Below are 9475 nucleotides of genomic sequence, written 5' to 3'. Positions count from 1 at the left end.
TGAACCCGATTCAAAACCTGAGAAATGTTTACTGTTAGTTTTGACACTATTTAATAACTTTTTGTTAATTTATTTTAGATTCAAAAATATTGCTACATATAATGAGAAAAACAACGGTCATTAAAAGCAAACCCAAGGCAAATCCTAGTTGCCTTAAAATAGATTAAATAAAAACCAGGGTTGCTTTAGACATGATAAAGGGCTTAGACTTTTTTATTTAACAAGTAAATTTTTAGCATATTTTTCCGTACGTTGGTTATGCTAAATTTTAGGAGATTATAAATAGTTATTACTCAAAGAAATATTACATATTTTCATTATGGAATAATGTCATTATCCTTTTAATATAATGGATCAAAAACAAAAGTATATTGATTCATATATAGTATATTGATATTCAGGTTATATGTGGGAAATTATTCTTGTCCTCGCTACGCCTATGATTGCAGTCTTACCTTTTAGTTTGCATAAAAATGGACTTATTACAAAAATACTATAATTATATGATTTCACTTTAAGCAATGATAAGCTACATTAAAGGAAACCGCAAATTTTATTGAAAACATTTTCATTTAGTCTGTATATTGCCATCCTGATTACATAGGTATAAAACTGTTAAAAATTTTGTTTAGCTTCCTTTTTAATTTGCACAATTTTTAAATTAATTCTAATAACTATCTAGCAATCTTTTAAAAAAATTAAAAACATCAACAAAAATATAAAAAGCTCCGATATGAATCTGTGGTCCAGAAAACGGCAAAAATCGTACAGGAGGTATTACCATCAGTAATATAAAAATTGATCATTAAAATAGCTTACCTCCAATACAAATTTCCATTCAATAGATTTGATGTCAAATATATATTTCCTTTTAATATACATACTCTGTTCTGGTCTCATATACGTCCTTGTTCTTAAACAAGTACTAAAATTATGATAATTTCGAATTGATTTCTACGTTTTTCCAGAGAAATTTAGTCGAGTATGTGGAAATTTCAAAATTGTAGTTCCTTTTTTTGTATTATGCTGAAATAATTATCTAATTATGATAAAATATATAATTATCTATCAAATGTTCTTTAATTCCTTGCATCATAAACCGTTTTCACGTAATCGTCTCTGCAACAAACTATCCACGGTTTTTTCAATAGAAATACACAACATCAGTTGCATATACGAGTATTTATGAATAAAACTGGGAATCTTTGACTGAGTTATTTATAGGTAGGTTTTTCTTTAACATTGTTAAATATTAAAATTTTAAATCTGTCATCCTCTTCGATTCTCATACTATATTTTTTTTCTTGGACTAAGAAACTACAATCCAAACCTTACTGAATAAATCGGGTACACTTTGTATAGCAGCAAACAAGTATTTTTAGAGTTAATCTTCCTATCATCACTATTACTAAAAATAGTAAAAATGCTTTAGCTTAAACTCAACTTAATCAATAATTATAATTACTAATTATACAGAAGTCAGAAAATGACAATCCATAATATTTATGTACATACTAGTATTATATATCTGTCGAGAAGAAATTAAAAATCTTAACAAGATAAGACCGTAATAAATTTTTTAATCGCATTTTAAATAGGTAAAAACTCATTATATAGTTAACATTGAAATTACAATTTTTATAGAATAATATTAATTGCAATACATTATGTTAATTAATATCCACTCTTACTTTCACAACAAGAATTATTAATTCTCTCAAAATATTATAAAAATGTGGTTGACTACAATGCATTTCATATGTTTAATACGAGTATACAATATACTATAGTATAATTAAAATAATATGTTATTTTAATAATTTTAATATACATATACTCATTTTGAAACCTTTCTTCGGTAATAAAACGCTATTTATTTTAATTTTGATCAGTCGTTTAAAAAAAGTCATTTTAATATACACTGAGAGAAAATTTGTAGTGATAATATTATTTATAATATTCAACGTTAAAATTTCTGAAGTAGGATTTCCACTTTATTTTTGTTTGAAATAATGCGCCAAATAACTATAGGAGTACTAAGGAACTCATTTAAAGAAAGGTTTTTGAAAACTAATTTAAAGTATATATGAAATTTTTAACATAAAAAAATCCATAATCTTCAGTGTAAAATGGCCAAGAATGTAGCGAGATCACAAACAGTAACGTTAAGAATTTTTTTTTATTGTAACTGGAAACATCGAAAGCTACAGAGAAAGACTTGAACCCACATCTATAGAATGCGTATGGAAACACCTCAGCTTGTATACGATTTTCGTCTGACATTACATTTCAGTAAACATAAATAGAAGTATAAGCTTAATATTTATATTAAGCCCTACGTGACCCTATGTTCCACAAGGAGATAAAGGAATTAAGAAGAAGTGATGACGTCTTCAAGTAAGTAATCGAAATTTTTCAGAGTATGCTCTACTAAACGGATTGTTATAAGAAATTCAATAAAATTTAATATTTACAATATTTCAATTGATGAAAATTTGAACTAAAGGTACAGAATGGATTTGATCCGACAAAGAATGCAAAAACAGAAAAAAAACCAAATCTTATTTTATATTTCTCTTCTTCATCCCTGTGGTGAGGAAGTAAAGTGGTTATTATTGCCACTACTGCTTGCTTTTTTATAGCTGTTTATCTTAGCTCATCCAGAATTCAAAATTATAAGTTTTCGCTGTGACAAGTACACAGAAAGCTCTTATACTTTTAAATATTCTAGGGGTCTTAAAATACAACCGAACATATTTATATTGAAATATAATTCGGAGTATAATAATTCTTCATGGAGTGAGTACTGTGGATATCATTTCTCATGGATGAATTTAGCAATTTAAAGTCTAATGCTCGAAACTGTCTGTCTACAACAATTTTTCTCAACCGTTTTAGTCACACGTGGGGCAAAGGATTTAAAAAATTTCAATATCGTTGAAAGAGAAAAGAGAAAAGTCGAATATATATCCATTTTCGAACAACAAAGGCTGACCTTCATTGTTAACCTTATGCATAAACAATGCCTTACTTCTAAGGGACTACTATTAGTTTATAAAGTTCGTAAACAGTGAAATATTTTGGTCATCGTTGTTCTAAAATTAAAAATACTTGTAATTTCAAATTGCACTTTTGAACAATCAATATGACCATATTATGGTTAATTATTTTTTTATATTATTCGATCCACTTTTATATTAATCTACATTTTAAGTGATAAGCATATGTTAACCATCAACGTGAAAATATTTTAGTAAGCTCTAAAATTCATAAGATTGTACCTTTCTTTTTTGGTTCATGATCATTTTCATTTTCACGTGAACTTAAAACTCTTACCACACTCAGAGTAGCGGAAATAGACTAAATCTAGATGACACCAAACCCGCATGATACATTGCTTCTTCGGTGATACATAGTATATTTTTGGAAATAACTGTGTAAAAGAGATATATATACGATCGTGCTTTGCGAAAGATATTCCAACTAAAATACAATTACGTAAAAATGTTTTTATAAAGATAAATTTAATTATTTTTTTGTGGTAATGTCTTAAATCCAAGCATACAGAGGCGTATACTAAGTGATGTTTATCAGTTCAACTGCCTTATAAATATCGTTTTATCGTTTTACACTAGAAATATAATTGATTTTTCTTTAACTCTATATTATCATATCAATTCCCCCCGATATACTGCGCACTGATCACCTGCCCACTGATCTATTACTCCCCATGAGGCAAAAGCCTCCTCAGTTCCTAGCTGTCTATTTGGACGACATTGCTCACTCCTCCTCTGTAATCCCGTTGTATAATCGTGGTTACAGTAACCCCGTACATAGAGTTTAGACTTAAATAATCTATTTAACCTAATTGTTCTAACTTCATTTACAATTACCCATCTCTAAATCTGTACATTTTTCTTATGGCTTAGATTACTTAATAAATGTTTACTTTTGATCATTTATTTCATTTTTTTTTTCTATATTCTGTAATGAGATTGTCAGCCTCGGTCCTGCATGGTCCCCTGCTCGGAATCTATTCTCTATGCGGTACTGAGAGGTGGTTTTAGTGGATTCAAGTCTCACACAGTAACTTTTGATGCTTTTCACCTACTGCAAAAAAAAATAAAAATTATCACATGGACTTTAAATAAGTTTTTAAATATCCCATTTTAAACCTGTATCTGCATATAGCATTGGCTACGCCTTTATATGCTATCATCCCGTTCTAAACAAGTGGGCAAATGTTATCAGTGAAATCGAGACGAGACATGAGATTAATGCATTTTGCAGTAACTAATAAGTGTGAATTATGAGTCCAAGAAAAGCAGGATATAACCCGTACTCATATATACACGTGCTTCATAATATCATTCTCTTCTTAACAACATTGGCCAAAAATGTAGTCAGCAAAGCGAACACCGTAGATATCCTTTAAGTAGGCTGTAGTCCTTCGATATTAGAGTCAAGAGAACCTGTACAGCTCCTACAGATTTCTAATAAGACCATCATTTAGTTACTAATATTAATATAATTTTCTACTCTGCAGTTGATATTTTTCACAGTGTAGTGTTGTCATATTTTTAAATAGCAATTACTTGCAAAAATACAATAATTTATACCCACATCATTATATAACCGTGTAATATATAAGTATATAAATATAAATATATATACTCGTTTTCATCAAGTGTATAAATATTTGTAACGGTAATTTAAGCAATAAAGCTGTTTTCCATGTAATTTAGAATTAATATATTTTTTCGCTTTTCCTTTCTTTATTTTAATACATACTTCAGTCATACTACTCTGATTATAGATATATATAATATTTCTACTCGTTCTATCTACGATAGAGGCAATACATACTTACAACCAAGTCAAGACTCAAGTTAAGATAACTCATTTCTTAACTTTTGACTCGACCTGCCATTAAGACTACAAGATATATGAGTAGATAGTTTAATGGACACAATGTCAAACAAAGAGTGAAAAATTTTTATAAGGGGCAAAGGGTACATACCGAACTCAGTCGTATCCATGCTGGCAGTGTAAATAATATCAGAACAAAATTACTTTTACGCTATTATCTGGTGTTTTTAACAATGGTCAGTTTGTGTTACTTTAGTATTATCATTTTAGTAATTGTTGTTGTTGGTGGCGGTATTGTTGTTATTGTTATTATTATTATTGGGCGTCACTTAAGTGAACCACAAGAATGCGCAGGCGCGGCGTGTACAGTACCATTGTCTACCCACTGTAGGGGGCTGGCACTGATCTCGTTTGGCACTTAATAGATTTTCGTTTCGTTTCGTTGCTGTGCTGTGCTGAGCGATCAAGTCTCGTTAGCCTTGATCAATATATGTACGTCCGTCCGGAAAAGTTTCAACCTCAACTTTAACCAAACAATAAAGCACAAAAAGATAAAATGCTTTATGACCCATTGAAGTTGCTCGCTGCTGCTAAAGTGAATATGGATTTCTTTTGCATTCAAAGTGCAATAATTTTGTATTCTTGTCATGGATTTTCTTGGTAGATACCCTTTATATCAGTTTTAAATAAAGACACGCTTATTTAGATTTTTTTCATTTGTTATTTTATTTTTGTACTTCTGTCAAGACATAATTTAGTTAAAAAGTTCAAACATAGCTGGATTTATTGTTTAGAAACAAATCAGGAAGTTCTTTTCATATACAAATATTGCATTTGGTCGAGCAGTAATCCTACCAAGTATAGATTAAATTGAAGCTCAAAAAAAATATTTGTATTGAACAGCTTTTAACATTGCAATACAATGGATCTCCATGCCTAAGTCGACCCCTATGATCACTGTAATAACATTGATCATTAATAATTATATATTATTCGAGTATATTAAAGAATATATTAACTGAACAACTAAATGATATATATGATTGATAAAAAAAAATTTATTTTATTTTATAATATCTTTATAAATTTTTATCCATATTTCCACGTTTGTTGTCCAAATATTTGATATATCCTACATGCTATATACAGAGTGCTTTGTAAGAAACGCACTTCAACTTCGTGGGATGATTGTTAGGTCCTAAAGAGGAAAAACATCATATGGATGGTCTATTTTTAATATTTACGAAGTAATAAGTATGAAGGTATCTTCAAAAGAATGTTTTCCGAAAATCGATAAGTAGTAGAAGAAAAGTGTTTACGAGAACATAAGATATTATGATTAAAATTTTGAGTTATATGAGATTTTGTCCCAAAAATGATTGAAAATTATCTGAAAACAAATTTTAAAACATTATAGCTTTTGAACAGATTTCAGTATGAGGATATACGAGTATTAAGTATCAAATTTTATGATATTAAATATTAAGCTGTGTATAAATTAAATTACTTAGAAGTAACTTTTTTGATATAATAGATACTTGTTTCCTGCAGAGTTTCCTTTGACACTATATATTTTGGAAAATATACGTGTTGAAGAAGAACAAACCCTCTCTTATAATATTTTCCATATCTAGGAGCAAAGATAAGTATGAATTTTTTTTTTGTATGAAAATTAGTATAAATTAATATTTATTAATTTATTTATTAGCAAAAAAAAACCGTATATGTCATCTTTCCTTAAAGGATTTTAATATATGATACCCGATTTATTACTTGTTGAATATCAAGTTATTTAGAGACTAAACTGAATTTTACAGAGAGAATGGAAGGACTAACATAGTCTTCGAAAAAATACACAAGCATCGAATTCTACTATATGATGATATGGAAGCACATTAATCATGCTAAATTATTTTCATAAAACAAATATCTATAACCGAGCCAGGTTTTTTCTTGAATTACCTGAATTTTTGTCAAGCAAACTAATGAAATGTCATTCAAAGATCCAATAAGAAATATATGTGAATAATATATTGATTTTCACTCACCATTTATTGAAACATCATCAAATACTTCTCAAAGACAGTTAAATTTAAAAGGATTTGTGGAAATAATATATTATATAGTGACAAACATAGCTACTTTAAACTTCATTATTAGTGCGAAAAATTAATTACATAGATGACTCGTTTTTAGGGGTCAATTGATTTGACTAAATTAGCTTTTGAGCAAGGTATAATAACACATAGGTATCGTCAGTCTTTTTAAAAACTATGAGGGCCAGGTATATTAATCAGTAGCCATCACAATTTCAAAACAAAACTGGATAAGCAGTATTATGTTGGAGTCGAAAAACTTCACAACTAGCGCGACACAATGGTCAACTATCAGGCTCAAAAATTGATTCCTCTTCACAAGTACGGAACACATCCCCACACGGTGAACTCGAACAGAGATTAAATTATTTGTAGCAATGTAAAATATTTTAGTTTTTTTCTGTTTTCTGAAATATTTTTAAAATTGGAACAATGTAAGGCTTATTTATTTACTTATTTGGTCATAACTACCCATTTCCAGCAGTATCTGCAGCATGTGCGCCTTCTCCAGTCTCGTACATTACCACCGATTAGTGCTGCTTCACCTTGATCACTCCACTGGGGGTTATATGTCAAGGAATATTTTCAAAAACCAAAAAAATTCTATAAATTAAATATAAAATTTTGTTGTTGTTATTCACTACTATTCAAAAACCTAATGTAACTAAGAGTTGTACGTAATTTTATTTATAAAATAGAAAGTATTTATCAAAATCTATGAAGAAAATATAAGTATCCACATAATTGATAATTACCTAAATATTTTTCCAAAAAAATTTAAACAAGGTATCTGTAAAGAAAATATAAAAATCCACATATTTAGTTGGTTTCAATATTTTTCCAGATATTTTACCAAAATGAAAATGTGTCAATTAGGTATTTCTTGTCACTAATGTTTCATTTCAGTCAACCCCTCTAAATAAATTTGGATATTGGAAATTTACTAAGAATTTGATCATTTTTTATTTCTAATTATTAATTTTTCCAAAAGCGGGAATATATCGTATCATGCTATTCAAGGATCTATTGTGATAGGTACCAAAACCATACCATAAAAATTTATAAATATCTTATACCTTTTAAGCTTAAGCCAAGTTTAAAAACTATGCTTCCAAGACAACAAATTATCCTATTTTTCAAATAAATATATTATATATATATATCATATGTCATATATGTATAAAATATATCATGATATTAAAAAAAGATTATACTGTGAACGAACAAAAGATCCATCCATTATCAACAATTCTATTAACATAGAATCTTCTATGCATAGAAGATTCCAACATTATCATAATAAATCCGCTACTGGTTCTGGTTTTAGGTGCCAACTTGCATTTGGTGCTGCAAGAAATAGCAGCTTAGCCATTTAGGGTGCCAAGACGCGTGACACATGCCAAAGGCAAGAAGCATTTATGATTTGCAGTGTTGTATTAATTCACTCACTTGCCGCATTTGGCTCACTTGGCTCAGTTGGTTCAGTCGGTTCAGTTGAGCGTTTTCCACTATAGAAAAATTTGCAGACTGCATTTGCAGTCTCTCATTTGCTGGGCGCTTGCCTTAGTTTTCAAAATGATTGGTCATGGCTCCAAACGTGTGGGGCGTTTTATTTCGTAATGCAATACAATGTAATGTGCAACGTGTACTTAAATCCAATTTGTTAAGACTTAATATCGGTGCGATATCAACACTACTAAATGATAAGTTACTCGCCCTACTCACTCCTTACTCGCGCCAGCAGCGGGTGCCTTGAATATATTCAAATTTATTGAAATTATTCCTTCAAAAATGTGGCCTTAATTTATGATTAAAATGCAGTTTGCACTATTTTTAATCAATTTTATTTGCACTTTTCGTGTTTGTAGGTTTGTAAATAATTAAGGCAGCGCTATAATTGAATACTTCGATAGATTACTGACTTACGAGTATATAAATAAATACTTAGACATAATTCGATTTAAATAGATAGTTGAAGCAGATATGAAAAAATAAGTACAAGTTTCTTATAGACGATGTATTTAACTCAATGATTCCAAGCGTTACTTTTTAACTGATATGCATTTGATATGATTCTTGTGAATGTCAATATTTTGGTAGGTAAGGTGGTAGGTAAGTTTCTCGCGAAAAAAGCTTGGTGTGGTCTAAATCACTACACAACACGTGTGCCCAATACAGCGTACTTTCAGATATTAGACATACAACTTTATTACTAAGATATCACAGAACTAAAGAGTATGTTGATTAAAAAATGCATATTATGTTCTATTAAGATCTTAAGGTAGCAATAAGAAATTACTAACCGAATTAGTTATTTAAAAAGGTGGAATAATGTTGTACCAAAAATAACTTTAAATTATTCTTTTTATAAGAAAGATTGCAAAATGGCAACAGGTCGCCATATGTATCTATCTTTCTTATCCTGGCATGGTTTATAAATAGACTCTGTATTGATACAATGTTGTTTTGTTAGATGTTTCTGAACTTCTTTTATTTTGAAGAAGTTATAG

The sequence above is a fragment of the Teleopsis dalmanni genome, chromosome 2 (genome assembly GCF_002237135.1).
Source record: "Teleopsis dalmanni isolate 2A chromosome 2, ASM223713v2, whole genome shotgun sequence".
NCBI classification, from domain to species: Eukaryota; Metazoa; Arthropoda; class Insecta; order Diptera; family Diopsidae; genus Teleopsis; species Teleopsis dalmanni.
This window is presented reverse-complemented; position numbering follows the sequence as displayed.